This window comes from Elgaria multicarinata, chromosome 3, assembly GCF_023053635.1.
Source record: "Elgaria multicarinata webbii isolate HBS135686 ecotype San Diego chromosome 3, rElgMul1.1.pri, whole genome shotgun sequence".
In the NCBI taxonomy this organism is placed as follows: Eukaryota; Metazoa; Chordata; class Lepidosauria; order Squamata; family Anguidae; genus Elgaria; species Elgaria multicarinata.
The window spans coordinates 52566672-52587348 of record NC_086173.1 but is presented as its reverse complement, the minus strand read 5'-3'; the positions used below and the strand labels follow the sequence as shown (position 1 = coordinate 52587348).

The window sequence follows — 20677 nt, the reverse complement described above, 5'->3', positions numbered from 1 at the left end:
TGGAATAGTGTGTAATGCTGGGGTGTTGAACCTTTTTAAAACCGAGGGCCAAATTCAATTTCAGAGCAGCCTTGAGGGCCACTTTCCAGTGGTGGGTGGGGCTGAAGGCAACGGGGGCAGGGCCAAAGGGGTGTGGCCAAAAGTACAAAAAAAAAATACCATAATGGAATAGAAATATATTCTGCATACAAGAAGGGGGAGCTGTTCAGACAACACAATAAGCCATGGTTAGGCTGCTAACCCCTTTGCAGCAAATGGTTAGTGAGTGACTTTAAAACCATGGTTATGCAGCCACCATGGTTAGGAATGGTTCACATGACACACTAAGCCATAATATTTAGCTCAAAATGCTTAACCGCTGCAGCTTAGCGTGCCGTCCAAACAGGATAATTGCCTGGATTATAATTCAACCAGGGTGTTTCCTGGTTTGAGGTTTGCCACCTACATCAGTGAGACCTGGCAAGTTTACCTGGTGATGGTGGCATGCAGCACTCCTGTTCAGCACTGGGCAGCTGGGTCTAGGAGGCACCAGTTTCATTTCCCACCATGTTCCCAATTTAGCATTGCTTTTCAAGGGCCCCCAGGATTGGCATCAGGAACTGGGCTCCTGAGCCCCCGGCAGCTGCCCAAGGTGTGCGGACACTGGGCCTACTCTCAACTGTTCAAAGAGATCTCTGTGAAGTTTTGAGCCTCGTTCCTTTACAAACCAGGCCACTTATCAAAGGTGTCCCATTTGAGATGTCCTGATTTTAAAACACGGCTGGCCTTGATTTGGGTTTATTAGTTTTTTCTGCACCTCTTCAAAATGGGCTTATCTGCTCCTTGGGGAGCTGCGAAGCTTAGTTAAGATCCTTAAAAGGACAAAGGGTGCCACATAAATTCAGAGAGTCATTATAAATGTCAATGCACTTTACAAGCTCTGGCACAGTCAGATAATGAACAACAAGACCTTTAACTTTGTGATGTTCCCAAGCAAGTCTACTTATAGATACAGCTCTTCAAAATAACAGCCATAAAATGCTGACATTTATAATCAAACATGCATAATAATCTCTTTATTAAGAAACTGGAAAAGATAGGGTGTGTCTTAGAAACAGTGATCCTACTCTTCCCTCACCCATCCGCTTTTCCTTCTGGTAATCCTTCAGATTGCTCAAGAAATCCTCGTTTAGATTAATTTCATAACGCTCTGGCTTAGAGAGGTACTGAGTGCTTAGCAGTCCAATGGAAGTCAGTAGAAATTCTGGACATCTCTCAGGACAAGGTTCCTAAAGAATAAAACTCAGTTTTACAAGTAATTTGATTATTGTGGCATGAAAACTGCCCAGAGTTCTTTGGAAAACTCCTGCCCTGAGACACTTAAGAAAAAAGCTGTAGGTGAGGAGCAGAGATTACCTTGGAGGCTCCATTCTCAACATCCAGTCTTTCTACCTGGGCTGGGAAGAACTCTACTTGAGTCCCTGGAGAGATGCCACCAGTCCTGACACTACTGTACTAGATTAACTGTTTCTTTGGGTTTTGTGGTAGGCAGCGCCTTACAACCCTCTGTTAGAAAGCTGTACCAGGTACATCTTCAACACACTATTGTTAGGAGGAGAACTTTAAGCAGCTAAGGGATATGCAACCTAGCGCCCTCCAGAACTTTTGAACCACAATTCCCATCAACTTCAGCCAGCATGGCCAATGATCAGGGATTATGGCAGTTATAGTGTATATGTATAGGACTGTGCCACAGCAGTGGACTCTCTAAATCAATTAGACTGGCTTAAATGTAAGTCCCCCAAAAATCGGTGGGATTTTATTATCAAGTAAATTTGGTCAGGATTGGGCTGCAGCAGTTAGTCCACTGATTTCAACAGGATTTAAACCATTATCTGGTATAGGAACATAACAAGCTCCCTTGGTCCATCTAGCTCAGTATTGTTGACACTGGCTGGCAGCGGCTCTCCAGGGTTTCAGACAGGAGTTTTTCCTGTCCTACCTGGAGATACCAAGGATCAAACCTGAGACCTTCTTCATGTAAAGCAGGTGCTCTCCCCACTGGGCTATGGTCCTTCTTGTAAGGAGCGTGCAAGAAACAGTTGCCCCTTGTGGATGATGGGCTCCACTGAATGTATTTGTTTGCTTGCAGCAAGCTCACTCTGCTAATGAATAAAAAGGCAATTAATCATTGCTGTTTATATAGCATCACAAGCAGCTGAGTCATATGGATTCTGCAGTTTTGCAACTGCAGAAATGCTTGGATGACTTGGCAGCTGTCACAGCAAACACACACACACACACACACACACACACACACACACACCAAACTCTGCCAATACAGTTGTGATACAATATTTGAATCAAACATTCTTCACTAGCTGAGACAGCAGCCTGCATTCTCTCCACTTTGGCTTCTTACACATTTGTTGCCCTAATGCTTGCACAGAACTGGCCACCACAACCCTGTTATATGTGGGTCCACTGGTTCCCCACCCACCCCCTCAACCACAGTTAAGGCTTTGGCACACAGAATTTGGCTTTTTTTCCTTTCGTAGACTGTGTTATTCATTGAGCACAAGTCATAGGTTCCTGGTGGCTGGATCGTTGTTTCACAGGTGGGTATGATTACCTGGTCTCTGGGTTCAAATGAGGTTAAAACGGTGTGTTCTAATCCTCGAACAGACTTTAGTATTGGCAGAAACTGTACTGTGGGGCTATACTTGTTCCCAAGAAGAGCCCTGTGAAGTTAGACAATGGACAGCTTGCAGAGCCGGGACAGAGATCTGCAACCTTCCTCAACCCGATGCCTGCAGATGTGTTAGACTGCAGCTCTCCTATTTCCCAGTCAGCATCTAGAGACGACACCAGGCAGAACAAGGCTGCTCTAATGCTATTGCACTGCAGGTCATAGAACAAAGCCAACACACGCAAACACGGTAAAGAAATGGCACAATTTTATTGTGGTTGATGGGGAAAGAAGTTGAGAAGAATGTTAAAGAAATGAACTGACTGGTCAAAACCAGGTGCCATGTCTCATCCTTGCACCTAAGCTGCTGTTGCTGGATCTCTTTCAGCAGAGGATCGCCAGGAGGGGCTTTGGGAGGTGCTGGGATGTGATAGGAGGATTTGGGACAACAATCTTCAGCCTTATAAGCATTTCTGAATAGCAATCACTGTTCATTCAGTGATGTATCGGCATTTGTCGCACATGCTCACCCATCAGAGATCTTGTGCATAACTTATGAGTCGCCTTGGGTTTAAATTTTTTAAATAGAAAGCAGTATAAACATTTTCTGAAATAAATATGTAAATATGGTTGGGAACAACCACCTCACAACTACCACACATACAGGATCCTGAAGCCATGATGATGGACACCAGGCCAACGGCTGTGGTATCTATGGAAGAATAATTAATAATCTACATGCGCCATTGCTGCCTTTTGAAATGCTCTTGGAGAGGTCACCAAAGCCATTAACAAGGTCATATATCCCCCGCCCCCAAAGTAAATCATTCTTTTACTTAAGAACATTGCTGGTGCTCATAGCAAACAAACAGATCTCTTGCATGGTCCTGGAATGAGGTCAGCCCTTTACAGATAACCAAAGCAACTCACAAGAGGCATTCCTCAGAGGCTGAACACCTTCTTGAGGCATTGAACACTTTAAACTTGAAGGCTGGATCCACAAGTGCAGTGGAATGAGGTAGCATTAAGTTCGTCAACCCAGTGAAGGCTGGAGGCTCCAGTGTTAGTGGGGTGGTGAATCCACTCCAGGTTTCAGTCAAAACCAGTCAGAACTCTTCACACCTTGGATAGCTGGAAACCACTCAGAACTCTAAAGGAGCTATCCAAGGTGTGAAGAGTTCTGACTCGAATCCGGAGTGGATTCAATGGACTGCTGACATTGGACCCAATGTAAAAACCTGTCTGTAATGGGGCGAAGTGGGGACTAGCACAGCAGAGGCATTTTTCAAGTGGTGTGTGTGTGTGTGTGTGTGTGAGAGAGAGAGAGAGAGAGAGAGAGAGGTACAGACAAGGACAGATATGGTATGAGGGCCAGCCTTACCATTAGGCAGAATGAAGCAGCCACCTCGGGAGGCAGATGCTTTGGGAGGAGCAGAGCAGAAGCAAGGTGTTGCAGGACAAATCGGTGTGTGCCTATCCTGCGCCCCCAGGTTAGGTTGGTGCTCTAAGGTGCAGTGAAAGTCGCTGCCCCATTGCCGGTGTTGATGTAAGATTCCACTGCCAGTCCAGCTGGTTTCTGTATGGGCAGCAAAGTGTCCTGGGCTGGCCCTGGACAGAACATAAAAAGAAATAGTATTGCTCACCTGCAGCCTAAATTGTTGCAGTGTGTATGGCTTCCACCTATTTCCACTGCATCCAGCCTCGTCAACTGAAGAGCAGGAGAGCTAAAAGTGGAGCTCTTGATTCCTCTGCTGAAGAAGAGACACAAAGAGTGAAGACAGATAATTATGGCAGAGTTTAGCTGCCTGTCCTTCATACACCACTTTAACCTTGTCTGAAACCTCTGGGTGGCAGCGTGATGAAATACATGAGTCAGCAGCTTTCCCCAACCTGGTGCCATCCAGATGTGTAGTCCAACACATACAGAAATGGAAAGCAGATACCTGAGTAGTATATCTGAGGATACTGGCTTCAGAGTATGGTGGTGGTGGTACTATCCTTCCCCACCTTCCCCACAGCAGAGGAGTATGCTCCAAAAAAACCTCTGAAGAGCCTTACTCTCCCACTCCAAAACAGGGTGTGTTGAAAACAGTTGAGCCTGCAGTCTTACACATAATAGGTCATATCCAATCTTAGTCCTATTTAGAGTAGACCCATTGGAATGAATTTATTTATTTATTTTATTACATTTATATACCGCCCCACAGCCGAAGCTCTCTGGGCAGTTTACAACAATTAAAAATAGTAAACATTAAAAGTATGCAAAATTTTTAAAAAACATAAAAACTGTATAAAAACAACAGTATCCATTTAAAAACAACAATGAGACTTAAGTTAGACTAACATTGGATACAGCCCAGTGGCTATCACCTCATACCATTATATGGATGGATGTGCTACTGAAATAAGTAGTGTGCACTTCCAGGCACTCTATGTATGTATTATAAATATATTAAATACAAAAACATTTCCCCAAGAAATTCAAGGTGCTTATGAACACGAACAGCAAGACCCAAATAAAACCAATCAAATCATTAACAATAATATTAAACTTTAAAACCAAGATCCCAACTGAATCCTGTATTAAAAACTGAGACAGAGAAGGTAGGACTAATCAGTGGTGCATCTAAGGCCGGACCTTGGAGCCCAAGCCCAAGGGACCCCAAATGACCACCCAGAGAGCAGCAGGTGATGGGGGCATCAAAGCAGCAGAAGCAACCTCCACTTTATTCCTGTAGTAGTGATGGGGCTATGATTTAAATGAGCTTAAAATGCAACACTGCACATGTTCAGATTATTATTATTAGTAGTAGTAGTAGTAGTAGTAGTAGTATTTAAATCAGACTTGGCAAACATTCTAATATTTAAGGGATGTGGAATCAGTGGTAAAGCACGTGCAGTGGGGGAAGAGAAATGTTAGATGTGTGCTTCACAACCAAAGTAATTCATAAGGGCCACCTCAAAGGGTGGGTGAGTGCATATGACCATGAAGTCCAGGGCTTGACATTCCCTATAATAGTCCCAATCCAAGCATGGGCAACAAAATAATAGCCATACTTAAAGTAGACCTATTGAAATGAATAGGACTTAGGTTAGTATCAGAGGCAGTAAGCCTGTGTACACCAGTTGCTGTGGAACATGGGTGGGAGGGTGCTGTTGCACTCAAGTCCTGCTTGTGGGTTTCTCGTGGGCAGCTGGTTGGCCGCTGTGTGAAAACAGAATGCTGGAACACATGGGCCCTTGGTCTGATCCAGCACGGCTCTTCTTATGCTCTCATGACTAACCTATGTCCCATTCATTTCAATAGGTCTTCTCTAAGTAGGACTAGCATTGGCGACGATCTGAGGATTCCTAGCGCCGGGGAGACAACAATTAATACACAGGCATGAGATAGCAATGTCGTGAGCGGATGGCGGGGAATCGAGGTACCTCTGAAGGATACCGGTAAGACTTCTGCCCTTCCTTTTAGACATAGCTTGGCAACAGTTACGCCGCTTCTCTTTGCCAAGACACTCTTAGTAAATCCACTTGAGACTGCGGAGGAGCCTGCGGGCGCTCACTTAAAAAGAGGGAGGGCAGAAGGAGGCGGCTCAGCTCCCCCTTGGTCCAGACACAGAACCTCTCCTACCTGTGCGCACATGTTCCCAGCCGCGCCAAGGGCTCAGGTAACACGCTTCACAACACAACCGCACACTCCCCTTGGGTTTACCCCTGCATGAATCCGCCCCCCACCCCCGCGCGCAGCCCATGAGTGACAGCCAGGCAATTCTCTGGCCCTGCCCAGCTCGCCCAGCCGTCCCCCCGTTCGCTTTTTCCAATCAGGAGGGAAGAACAGGAGCCTGGGAGGGATTTCCTGCAGAGAGAAAGAGCGATCCTGGCTGGAGAGAGCGAGCGAGGGAGGAGGGAGGGGGGAGGAGGAGGTGGCGGCGGTTACTTTACAGAAGAGTTCCCAGGCGCCTTTTGAAACTGACGAGACTAGTCAATTTCAACTGGGGTCGACGGTGCCCCTGGGAAACAGAAGAATGCAAGATCTGGAAAGAGCGGAGCGGGGACGCTGGGGTGGCAAGCTTTCCTCCGCTTGAGCTCTCAGGTTCCGTAGACTTTGTGTGCGCGTACACACACACGCGCACACGCACACCCCTCTGCTGCCCTCGCTCCCGCCTCCTCCTCTCTCTCCAGCACCACCAAGTCCTCCGAGCCCGGGACTGCGAAGAGATCAAAAGCATTTGTGTGTGCCTTGGAAGTAGAGTTCAGCCCTTGGCTTTTACTTCACCAGCTTTGCTGGGTGGGAGGAGGAGGAGGAGAAGAGAAAGAAAGAAAGAGAGAAAGAAAGCCAGCCAGCCAGCCAGCCAGCCGGTGACAGAACTCGGTCTTGGGTTTGCAACTTTGCTGGAAACGCTGGATCTCCCCGATGAGGTGAGTTGTGCGAAAGAAAGAATTTGAGGCGGGGGTGGGAAAGGGGTGAGAGGGGAAGGAATCAGTTCGAATTCTTCTTTGCTGCCCACAAAGGTTTATTTCTCTCCCATTCCCCACCCCCCGCCGCCCCTTTATTCTCCTTATTTGGTAACTTCTCCGTATCTGTGTTGTAGATTTCAAACACTCAGGCTCTAGTACTATGTCCAAAACGAAACTCCGCTCCGCCTTTGGAGTTGAGGATTCAAGGGCTTGGTTTGATCGCTGTGTGCGTGTTTGTTTGTTTTGTTTTTAAAAGAAACTTTCAAGAAACGTTTCTTCGCGCCAGGGAGCTGCATGATCGCGTTCTGATGAAACGCTAATAATGGTTCCCCTTGGTCTATAAAGTCTCCTTTCTATTTACTTGTTCCAGGTTTGCATTTTTCTGGCGCGCCGCTCATGAAGAGTCAATGACTGTTCCCCCTTCTCCTTACATCCCCTCTCCCCAATTTGGTTTCCTTCTAACTCCCTCCCTCTGCAGTCTCTGGGTGCAATCAAACAAACAAACAAACACCTCTCCTCGGTTTCTCATTAGAGAGAGAGAGGGAGAAATGCTGTCAACGTTTAGGGGGGTCTTAGGAGTTTGTGCCTTGCTCCCCCCCCCCCGGGTGTCTCTTTCTGATGTGTGCCCCTTGCATGAAAAACGATACAGCTGAAATATTTGCTGTTGTGCTTCAAAGGTTACCTCCACCCCAACCTTTGCTCTGGGGCTTTGTTTTCCTGCTGAGGGAATGTTTCTCCTGCCTTTCCCTACAGGGCTGGTATTTTTTAATAACTGCTGTTCAGCATCTTTAGCCTTCCTCTTACATAATTCCACTCATCTTCTCTCTCGCCCCCACCCCACCGCCATCCCCTTCCTTAGCCTTCCCTCCCAAGTTGTTTGAGGAAGGAATGTTTGAGATATTTGAGTTCAGCAGGTAGAGTCCTGAACTGAGAGATTAGATTTCTCCGGTGGGAGGTATGTTTATCAGCCCTTTATACTCCAGACAACACTCCGAAGAGGTGGAGGGTACCGTATCTCAGGGCTGCATCTGACATGGCCAGATTCTGAGAAAGGTGGAAAGGCAGATCAATTTAACCCTCTGCCGTAGTCTGCTTCTCGTGCATCAGCTTCTCAGTTGGGTGTATTTTGATCCATCTGCTGACCTTGCAAAGTTCATAAGGGTATAGGATTTTGGATGTGACCCATAGGGTAAAGTAGAATCCTTTGTACAGAAGCAAACAGCAAGACATTATTATAATATTGAGTCTGGATTGTAACAGACCGGGGTGGGGGGGAGATGAGAGCAGGAGAAATGAAGGAATATTGCTCGATGAAGGAATATCGCTCAAGAACTGTAAGGTGCAGTTTAAGTGGAAAACGGTCAGATGATTGAAGAAAGTGAGATTGGCTGTGCCGGATGAAAAATCCCTTGTGGTGTCACTAGTCACTCACACCTGATCTCAGTGGTTGACTTTTAACCCTGGAAGCCTTGCCCCTTAACCCACATGGCACAGGGCAGGCTGTAATTATTACCTAATGGTCAGGAAAATTCATGTTATGTATGCATCACGGCACTCTACTATTATTTCATATGTCTGAGGGCTGCTTTCCTGAAGACTAAAAGCAGATTTTGGGTCTGAGCCATAACTCAGATTAATTCTTTCCTAAGGGGTGGGTGAACGGGAATCTTTTTGGAATATTTATTTCTTTGGAGCCCATTTAAGATGAGCATTGTAGCATCTCAAAGCTCTTCAGTATATCCACTATTAGCTGAATTCACAACACAAGTTTGGTAATTTCTGGTTCTTCAGAAAGATAAGAGGTTTTTTTGTTTTTTAAAAAACATAATCCTCTCTGACCACAATAGTATTTTTTGTTTTAGTTTTGTTTTTACTGGAGTTCCAAAATAGCAAATCTGAACATTTGTGCTGATATATACACATGTAATGTAGGTGCAATGTCCTTGCAAGACTTGTGTATGATCATACTTCATGACATTATGCTGGGCTGGTAGTTCACATCGTCCATCCCAAGCACTCTATTGGCACATCTTTTGAATAAGGCTGTAAAATCCATTACACATGATGGCATTGAAATGTCTCCACGTCCATTTTTAAAATGAATAAGGTTCTCCATTTCCATGACTGCTGTAAAATGGTTGTCCATTAATACTTCTCTTGATCATTTTTATGCCAGAAAAGTGACTCCGGATTAAATCTGCCCAGGGCTGTTGTTGTTGATGATTGTTTTTAGTATTGCGTTGTTAAGCGTTGCATTGTTAAGTGTGATTCCACTTCTTACATACCAGTGATGGCTTGTGGCAGAAGCTGCCGCCAATAAACATGACCATGTGATTTTTAAGCCCAGTGACTGTGCCTTAACCAATAGCTTCCCATGCAAACTAAATTGACTTTGACCCTGGGTCCTCCACTTCTGACACTCCAGGCCAGGACAACCCGCTTTTTCTTGTCCTACAGAGCCACTGTGGATTTGAGATTCATGATGCAGATCAACCCTGGTTCACCTAAAAGCCTGCCGCATGTGGAAATCCTTATCCCAATTCATTTCGTCTCTTTACAAGGTTGTGACCCCGCTCATATTTATAGCTGGCAGCCAAGCCATAGGCCTCTTGCTGTTTACCTATTAAATGCTACTGATCTGTGAGTCCATGGTACTCCTGGATGTAGGAAGCTGCCATATACTATGTCAGACCCTTGGTCCATCTAGCTCAGTATTGTCAACTCTGACTAGCAGCAACTCTCTAGGATTTCAGGCAGGGGGTGGCCTTTCCTAACCCTGCCTGGAGATGCTAGGGATTGAACCGGAGACCTTCTGCATGCAAAGCTCGGGTTCTATCCCTGAGCGTCAATCCCTTGCCCACTGAAGACTTTGGATATTGATCACATATAGCCCCAAGATATTGATCACAGATAACTCACTAGGCTGGGTCTCAAGCTGAGACCCCTGAGAGTTCCTTAGCTTTGGATCTGGATCTTCTGGCAATTGTGCCTATTCCATGTACATAGTTTTGCACTTATTTTGTAACATAGCAGTGCAGTAGACAAAGTAGCTGCCAACCTGCACCCAGGTCTAGTTTCACCTGGATAAAAATTCATTCCTCTTCTTGACCATAGCAGAGTGGTTGTCCTGGAGATGGGTGGTGCTAACTCTCATAAACGCAAGGGTTCAGGTGGTCTTGTCTTTGATCTCTGATCACAAGTGTTGCACATGGTCTTCAGGATGTCCAGTTGCAAGGAATCTACAGTGCATCCAAACAGAGCAATAACAATTAGCTGTTTGGCTTCTGAATGGCACTCCATATGTTGCAAGCCAGTGCCAATTCAGTCCCCTTGATTTCTATACAACCTGCCGGAATAGATCTACAGCAGCCTCTCCCAAGCCATATGCCTTCCAGATGGATTGGACTACAATGCCCATCATTATCACCAGCCAGCAAGCTAATGACCATGCTGGCTGGGGTGATGGGAGTTGTAGTACAACACATCTGGAGAGCACCCGCTTGGGGAAGGGTGCTGTGCAGTCCAGCTGTGGCTTGGGAAACCTTTGTCCTTTTGATTGAAGACAATGTTTTATTAGGCAACAGAATTTCAATGATGGGCCTTTTGGGAATGGAGGTCTATATAACTTTGAATTCTCCAGCACAGGCCTTTTCCATCATATCTCTGTGCACTCCCCCTGTCAGGATTCACCTATCTTCTTCTTAGGATTTGAGGTTAAAGAATTTCTGACATATAGTAACAGGGGTGCTGTTTCAGATATCAGTGAAGCAGAACCCAGACATCTGAAATGTAGACCAAGGGCAGCAGGAACTCATGAAGGTTGATCATTCATGTGTGGCCTTAAGCATGAGGGGTGGGTGGGTTGCTCCCTACTCTGTCTAGATGGCACCCCATCTCCTAAACCAGCTTTTCCCAACTAGGTGCCTTCCAGTTGTTTAGATGTAAACCGCCCAGAGAACTTTGGCTATGGGGAGGTATACAAATGTAAATAATAATAATAATAATAATAATAATAATAATAATAATAATAATAATAATAGACCACAGCTCTCACCATCCCCAGTCATTTGGGCATACTGACTGGGGCTAATGAGAGTTGTAGTCCAAAACAGCTGGAGGGTCTGAGAATGGGAAGGCTGTCCTAAACCATCTGAAGCTGGGGGTGATCCTTAAGCATGACCCTGCTACCTCCTTATGGAGATTTTTGACTCTGCACCCCATGATATCATCTAGCACGAAACGTCATATGATTCCACCCTATTGTGTGGAGAGCTTCCTTGCCAGTGCCAGATGTCCTTTTTGTTGCTGTTTGCAAGTGCTCAGCTCACATCTCTTGAAAGTCTACTGTATCTTTAACTGAGATGAGATATAATTTTGCATTCATTTCCCCCACCCACACCCCACCGGTTTATCGGATCATCTGTGCATCTGAATGCACGGTCTTTGTTACCTAGTCATATGAATTCACCCCCACATAACTTCAGGTATGTGTCCTCTGTGTGACTGAGAGCAAACACTCTGTGATGGTTTCATGGTTAGTATGACTCGATATATGCTCGGTCTCCTAGGGCAATCAAGTTGTGATAGAGTGGTTTCTTGGATTTCTGACTATCCTTTTAATCCTTTCCTCACAACAGTTATAGGATAAGTGGCCCAGTCTATTGACATAACCATAGCTCTATTGGGGTGTGGGTCTGCTTCAAAATTTCAAATTCCTGGGAATCTGTGTGGCTGTGTAAATCACTCTTAAATACTTTCTTCTTTCTCTTTAGATCCTTCCTGAGTCAAGTTCACTCCTAATTCTCAGTGGTCAGGAGGTTAATTTTATTCCCATCCCAAGACCATTTGAACATTTAAATCTTTCTGTTGTGCCTGATTAACATCTGAAAAGGAAAGTGCCCCCTCTGCCATCAGCTATTCCGCAGTTTACCCTTCAAATGCTGTGAGGAATCTGGGGGAGGTGATAGGGATTATGCTTTATCACTTCTACATTAGCAGCTAAGGTGACACTTCTGTCTTCAGCTTGTGTATCTTGTTAGAAAAAATACCTCCAAGCAAAGGTTGTAAACAGCTGAGGAGGATTCTCAGGTTTGTCCAAACATGAAGGAAATGGGGATTTGTGTGGCAATGGAAAGTGGAGAGTGTTAAGTTACCGGTACTAATAGGGATTAGTCATTGTTGACTTCTGGCAGTTAATTTGCCCAGATTCGTGGCGCTCTTCACCTCTCAGTTTATTCTTCCCAAAAGAAGGGAAGATGGCCTCATGAAAAAGCAGAGGGGGCAGGTTAAGTATTTATTTATTTATTGCATTTATATGCCGCCTCGTAGCTGAAGCTCTCTGGGCGGTTTACAAAAGTTAAAATCAGTAAACATTAAAAATAACTATACAAAATTTAAAAACATAAGAAGCATAAAAACAACAGTATCCTTGTAAAAACATCTATTCTGGGGTCAGTTAGAAACAAATAAACCCAGCCCATGTTGTTAACTGCCTGGGAGAAGAGAAAGGTCTTAACCTGGTGCTGAAAAGATAACAATGTTGGCGCCAGGCGAACCTTGTCGGGGAGATCATTCCATAATTGGGGGGCCACCACTGAAAAGGCCCTCTCCCTTGTTGCCATCCTCCGAGCTTCCCTCGGAGGAGGCACTCGGAGGAGGACCTTAGATGTAGAGCGCAGGTTCATGTCGGTAGGTTCATGTCGGGAGAGGCGTTCCGTCAGGTATTTATTTATTTATTACATTTATATACCGCCCCATAGCTGAAGCTGTCTTAGTGGTTTACAAAAGTATTGTGGTCCCAAGCCATGTAAGGCTTTATAGATCAAAACCAGCACCTTGAATTGGGCTCGGAATTGTATAGGCATCCAATGCAAGTGGGCCAGAATCAGTCTTATATGTTCAAACCTTCTGGTTCCGGTTATCCAGCTGCAGCTTCTGAACTGAAGTATGCAGAAACCAGTGCCAGTGATCAGTCAGACCCTTCTCAGTTTGGGGTCTGGGTCAAAAAACCAGGGGGGACCCCTCCTTACAGGTAGCATAAGGTGCTGGCTCTCCTTTGTCCCATTGCCACTGCTGAGTGTTTCTCCATTCAGGAAGTCTGCAAAGCAGATGCAAGCAAACTTGAGGGAAAACGTTAGCGGAGGATCGTCAAGCAGAAACAGGATTTCTAGCATGTTTAAATGTCCAAGAATGTGGCACAGCTCTGGCATCTCTTTTATAGACCACTCTTCTTTTTTCTTCTTCTTTTTAGGAACAAGGGCCAAAATACCAAAGACACCATTATATGGTCACTTTATGCTCTTTCTACCAGTAACTAAACCTTACCAGAGGCATTTCAACATTTTAGAAGTGGAAAGGGGAACCACGCAAAAGCTGGGGAACCATCAAGAAACTCAGGGTGGCACTCATGTTAGCTTTTAAATTCGTCACATTTAAATTCTTCACATTTTCCAGTGTTTTCATTGCTTTGGCTCAATTTGGGGAATGCTGAATGCTGGAGATTACCCTCTATATATTGGAGAGGGTAAGACAATGTCTAGTGAGGATTTTTCAAGGCCCCAAGGTGGCAATGAGTTGTCCTTGGGGTGGGGCTTCTAAATTGATATCAAAGGTCTGATCACCCTGGAGATCTTATTTTAAGCCAGGGTTTACCAGGATTGAGACAGAGGGCCCGTTCAGAAGACACTTTAAACCATGGCTTTAACCATGGTTGTTAAGCCAGAAAGCCAGGCTGTGTTCAGAAGAAACCTTAAACCACGGCTTTAACCACAGTGAATAAGGCTTTTTGCCACAAGAACCAGTGTGATAGAATGATTAGAGTGTTGGACTGGGACTCAGGAGATCCAAGTTTTAGTCCCCACTCAGCCATGAAGCTCACTGGGTGACTTCGGGCCAGTCACTGACACTCAGCCTAATCTTCCTCACAAGATTGTTGTGAGGATAAAATGGAGAGGAGGAAGATTATGTAAGCAGCCTTGGGTTCCTTGTAGGAGGAAAAATAGGGGATATAAATGTAATAACTTAGATAGATAGATAGATAGATAGATAGATAGATAATAAAGAAACCCTGGAATCTGTGAAGTAAGAATGAAGTGAGTGCTTCTGAACATATGCTGAATGCCTTCCTCTCAGCAAGGAGGAACTACAATTAGCCTCCCTGCACCTGGAAGTGAGGGGGTGTGATTAACAAAGAGGCTTCAGCTGCACCTGCTCACTTTTTATCAACTAAGCCCGGCACCCGGATTAGTTTAGCAAGTCTTGTGGGATTGTCACTTCCTCAGTTCCTTGGTGTTGCCGCCTCTACTGCTGCTCCTGCTGCTCTGCAATTCGCTCATCACCCAAATCAGCCGGGGAATGACCATATGCTACTAGTTACCTCCTTTAATCTGCCTGAAATCCCAGTGCAATAGCTCAAGTCCAGTTAAATCTGAAGACCCATCTCTGTGTCTGCCAGGTGGGGGTGGGTGGATACAATTCTATTAAAGCAGGTACATTAAAGGATTCCCACCACCACTTGTTTGCACAGACTTTAGTTGTTCTCACAAATAATAATCATAAGGCTGGTTTACTCATGAATGCCCATTACTGAACAGCTCTGTTGGATCAGACCGAAGGTCTGTCTATACGGTGACCATATGAAAAGGAGGACAGGGCTCCTGTATCTTTAAAGTTGTATAGAAAAGGGAATTTCAGCAAGTGTCATTTGAATGCATGTAGCAGCTGGTGAAATTTTGTCTTCATCATAAGAGTTAAAGCTGCAGGACTCCTACCCTCTTGACCAGATACAAAAGAGACGAGGGCACCTGCACCTTTAAGTATTGCTATGAAAAGGGAATTTCCCCAGATGTTGTCTGCCTACAAATGACACCTGCTGAAAATCCTTTTTCTCTACAACTGTTAAAGCTACAGGAGCCCTGTCCTTCTTTTCATATGGTCACCCTATCTGTCTAAGTTCTAACCATGGCTAGCCACAGGTTTCCAGGAAATCCACAAGTAAGGAATGGAGGTAACAGCCCTTCCCAGCTCATTGCCATCAGCATGTGGTTTTGAAAGATATACTGCCTCTGGACTTGGAGGTTCCATTTAGGTATCACAGCTAATAGCTGCTGTTAGACCTGTCTTCCATGGATTTGTGAAATTCTCTTTTGACTTACTGCCACATCACTTGACAACTCATCCTTTCCCAGACTATTTTTCCCACTAGGTGAAGAAGAAAGTGGTGGGGGGAGAGAAGGGATTTTGAATAACGAAAAGGCTGGAAGGGAACGGGTGGCAGCTCCTCTTCCATACCACTCCTTTATGGTAAGGGTGGACAATATCCATAGTCATGGGGCTACTTTGACACACACCCCTGCCCAAACTCCAGCAGAGGCTACACCCCTGCCCCCATTTGCCCTGCCACTGCTGTGACACTGAAATCCAGTGGCATAGGGGAAATAGCCTCTTTTTAAAAGAAAATTAATGGTTTACGCATGAATTTCAGCAGCAGCAATAGTGAGCAATTTTGTGTTGCTCCTGCCACTGAGCCACCAAAATTCAGCCACAAATTGCCAACTTTCCTTTAAAAGAGGGCTTTTTATTTATTTACTTATTTATTTTATTGCATTTGTATACCGCCCCATAGCTGAAGTTCTCTGGGCGGTTCACATGAGATAAAAACACTTAAAAACAATATACAAAAATTCAAAACCACAAAAACATGCAATATACACATACATTTAAAACCGCTATAACAACTTATTTTTTATTAGACTGCTGAAGGTCCAAGTTTAGGTGTTTTTGTTCCATAAAAATGTGTGTTCACCAGAAAGATGCAGAATGAAGCAGGAGGGCTCAGCAGATGTTATTTCAATTGCTTTGGTGGGTCGGTTATTTTTCTTTTTCAAAGACAAGCAATGAGACAAGGCCATTATCTTTGCAGCGATGGGACAAATGGGGGGATGCAAAAAAAAAGGGGGGAAGGCCAGTGGGGCTGCATGCATCTCTTGGACCATGTGGAAATCACTGAGAGACATTTATGTGCATCTCCTGTGTGACGTCCAGTTTGGCCCTTCATAATTCTCAGCTGAGTGTGTGAACTGCTTCCACTGAAAGCGATTGCATTTGCAGTGATATTAAGATGTCTGTTTGTGATGTTCAGTCTATAATAGCTCTTTCACACATACAAGCCAGGCCATCATTTAATGTGGGGATCTTTAAGTGATGAATCCAGGTGTGTGAGCAAGGCCACAGGATGCTAGCAACTGCATCCTGGCAGCTGGTGCCCCAGGTCCTTGCTACATGGACCTGAAGGTGTTCTTCATTGCCTCATGGATTTCAGTGACCCAGTTCCTCTGCACTGAAGTCCTTGCCCGGCAAATGAGAGGGGAGCTGAGATTAGTTCTTCAGCCATAATGATATGACGAGGTGCCCACAGTTGCAGTCTCTGCTTGCGGAATTTGAGATGACCTCTGCGTGCAACATTCACAAGTGGACTAAACAGATCCTTTTTTCACCTAGAAAAAGGCAACATGGATAACGTTTCCCTGAGTGACATACTTGATACTTAGACAGTGCTGTCCAGAAGGGGGAAAATAAACTTTCTGTTCAGTTGGGATAGTGGTGGAGTTCAGACCAGGCTATCAGTGTGTTATGTAATTTGCCGCCTCCTTGTAGCTGTATGTTTTTTTGGTGTAGTATGCAGTTCTTGAGCTTTGTAACATGAATAAGATTTGCCATGCCTGGAAACCTTATTTGATAAATGCATAAGCCGTCTGGATAGGGCAGGGGGGAAGCAAGGACGCAGCGGGAGGGATGTGTGCTGTTTCAGGAAGTCTCTCTCTCTCTCTCTCTCTCTCTCTCTCTCTCTCTCTCTCTCTCTCTCTCTCTCTCACACACACACACACACACACACACACACACACACACACACAGACACACCTTGTGATTCAGCTCATGTCCAGCTCTACCTGGACCTTACTACTTCATGCAAAATGGGAGTTTCATACCCGAATGCTTCCCTACGGCCAAAAAGAATTATTTGTGCATTTGGTTAATAGCAAGTCAAGGAAAGAGACTAAGGTAGGCAATGTGGTACCCGGGAGCACTAATGCACCCCAAGCTATTGTTCTTGATGCCCACCAAGGTGCCCTCCCCTGCCATTAAAAGAAATGAACACCAATTTCAGCTGTGAAATTGGTTTCAACTGAAAGGAGTTGTTGAGTATGTTTAGTGTCACTAAGAGACAGCCTTTGTCCCTGGCATCTAGCATTGTTTTTGTTGTTGTTTTAATGTGCCAGCAGTTTTTTATGTGAATGAGCATTCAATTGTGTGTTGCTGCCACCTTCAGTGTTCCAGTCTGAAGTGGTAACAGCTGCTGTTTTGGTGAACTTGGGCTGGGCTGATGGCACCTTTGAGCAAGATGTTGACTACGGAAGGGGGAAGAGGCAAGATGCAAACGTCCTGGTCGGATGGCGAGGGATGAAGCCAGGAAGCCAGCAGCGTTTCCTGCTTCTGTCCTGAATTTCCACCATGTCTGAAGCAGACCTAAATAACCACTGCTATAAATAATGACATGGATCTATGTACTAGGTATGCAAAGGTACAAATCCCTTTGGTTTTTTGGGGGAAAACAATGGGTGCTAAGGTGGCGAGTTGTCCCCCTTTATAGAGGAATGGCCTCTATTTGAGGGGCTGGCCAATCCAATAGCAGTTTAAAGATAAAGAACCATCAGAAATAGTTGCCCATCAACATCTAGCACCTGGACAGCAGACTGAGCAGAGCACACAGGTTACCTGGTCACAGTCTTTTCAATAACAACAACTACTGCACCTTTCCATATAAATTAGTATATTCAAATGGCTGCCCTTTGATTTGACGATTTATAAGCTGCAATCCTAATATTAACATGGCTACTGAAATACTGTATTTCTTCGATTCTAAGGTATGCTCTACCTCCAGATCTGAAACTGAGCCTTAGGATGCAGGATCCTAAGGGCCCAATTCAGGACAACTACTGTTTAGTGACATTACTTAGTAGTAAGACGCAAAAAGTGGAATAGAAAAGGTGGTGGCTAATGAGTAGCCCCAAGCTAGAAGAAGAGGGCCTTTTGAAATGAGTACATGCAGTTGGACAGTAGATTTGAATGGGCATGTATGGAAGGAGTCAAGACACATTACATTCAGCACTACTAAGTGGGGCTCTGCTGATTACCTCAAGCCCAGATACTTAGGCCATAGCTAGATGGGGCGATATCACGGTGATCACCCTGGGATCATCCCTGTGTGTCCAAATGACGCACAGGACATCCTGGGAGCAGGGAGGGATGATCCCTCCCTTGCCCCAGGATATCGCCATACAGTTGTAGCCCACTTTTTCTGCGGTCTTGGGACGATCCTGAGACCAAAGAACATGTAGGCACGCGTCGTGGTTTGTCCTGGCTCCTCGCAAGTAACCACAAGGAGACGGGAGCCATGCACGGGGCACAGAGCTCCTCAGGAACTCTGTGCCCATTGGGTGTGGGGTGGGGAGCAGGGAAATTAATTTAATTTTTTTAAAAAACTAACCTTTTGAGTACGAGTGTTCGTGCACTCCTTCGTCTTTAAAAACAACAACACAAAATGGCGGGCACAATGTCGTGCGCCACGTGTAAACCAGGGTGACGATCTCGCAATCATAAAATCATGAGATTGCCTCCCTCTGACTGCCCTCATCTAGCTGAGGCCTTAGTTCTTCTATGCTGGGTTGGGGACTGTCGAGTTCTCCTGATTCAGGGAAATAAATTGGAAGGTTGATTAATTCCACAGAGCAATCTAATACTGTTCCGTTACAAGGGGGATGACATAAGGGGGTGGAGAATGTTCTAACAGTGATTATGTAAGTGAGTAGATCAGTATGGTAACTGACCTCCATCTCTACCTATACGATTATTACATCTGTACTGCTTTTACCTTCAAGTAACCTGTTTTATCTGAAAATCTCCAAGCATTGTGCAAGCTTCAGTTCAAGTCCTCCCTAGCTCTAAGGAAGGGAGTGTGCGGGGGAAGAGTTATTAAATAAAACCTACTAAAGGCAGAAATAAAGTAAGCAGCATGCGGCAGTTGTGTAATTTTCCCAAGATTCTGTGTGCTAGAAATATGGGGCAATATCATAACAACCAGAGTAATTTATATGCTGAAAGAGATTAGTGAGAGCAATGATGATGGATCAGCTGCTACCCAAAATCTTTCATTCTGCAGAAGAGGATCCACCTGCATTAAAATAACTTCCCCCAGGCTTCCAATGACTCCGTGATTCTGCTCTATAGTCAATATTTTAGAAATGGACCGAATCCAAAGAGTCCCTTGATTTTATGCATTTGCATTTATTTTAAGAGCACTTGGATAGAAAACATTTGTAGATTCACATTCTAGGGCAGCCTGGATGCTTCCAGATGTTTTGGACAACAACTCCCATCTTCCCCAGCAAGTGTGGTCAGTGACAATGGGACTTGTAGTCTAAAACATCTAGGTTGGGGTGGGCTGTTTGAGGGGGGTTACAGCTCCTAGTTTCAGGGAGGGATGTGCGGCACCAGCAAAAACTGAGCTTGTTGAGGTTCTCCGACTTCCACCTCAAAGCGTGTTCCGACTCATGTCCTCATCAGATTCGAGCTTTGTTGTTGTTTTTACAGAAAAAAGTGTGCGCATTTTCATGTGCATTTCCCCAAATGTATGCATCAGGTGTGCACATTTTAAAAATGTATTTATTGTTCTTCCATTGATTAAAGCATGCTGAACACATTTTTCAGAAGCATGTATTTGTTTCAGTTGCATTTTCAAATATGGGCTGCGAATCACTTGGAAATGTGCAGAGTTTGGCCACAGATTGTTTTTGAATCCATGTTTGGGTCCAGGAGATACAAAAATGGGTAGCATCTGTTCAAAACTGAACTGACCCGAATTTCTCATATATCCCAAGTTTCAGGACAAAGAAATGATGCTTGGAACTTCCTTCCCTTCCCAGATCCCATGTCTCAAAGTTGATGCCGTGATCACACATGGGGCAGGGGGTGCACTACTGACAGTTAATTGGGGGCACATCGTAGCAGCATCAAAGAGCTAGCAAAATTCTGTAGGTGGTGGGACAGGGGAGGTTGCTCCCTCCCTCTTCCTTTGCTATGTCCTTCAGTGAAGTCTGCTTTGTCATGAAGCAGTTCCAGCCTGGCTTCGGGTATTTATGTTTGTCTTGGTATTAAAAACAAAACTGCACAGTAGCAGCCATTAAGTTGCAACCACATTTCATCCAGTTCAATTATTGTATTTGGTTCTTGATGTTTCAGAGCTGACGTAAGGGGTGACTGACTGGTTTTTTTTAATATCTTCTGTTTACAAATGCCTGCATGGTCCAAATGTGGCCATTCCGGCCATATGGCTTCCCCACACACCTGTCTTCATCGCTCTCTTTCTGCCTCTCCCTTCTTATCCTGTGGGTGGCTTGACCTTTGCTCTCCTTTCTTGCCATGTGGATGGTCTGATGTCTTTCTTTACATTATATCTGGGGTGAGCATTCTGAGGCCCATGGGCCACATGCATCCCCC

At 45.0% G+C, this 20677-nt stretch overlaps 1 protein-coding gene across 3 annotated transcripts in view; it reads left to right on the top strand.

Moving 5' to 3' along the window:
* Window positions 1–6584: 6584 nt before the first annotated feature.
* CASKIN2 (CASK interacting protein 2) overlaps window positions 6585–20677 on the top strand; it is a 110147-nt gene continuing 96054 nt past the window's right edge. For all 3 annotated transcript variants that reach the window (XM_063120276.1, XM_063120279.1, XM_063120275.1), the window contains exon 1: window positions 6585–7084. The gene's annotated coding sequence lies outside the window, so the exon portion shown is untranslated. The remainder of the gene's footprint in view (window positions 7085–20677) is intronic.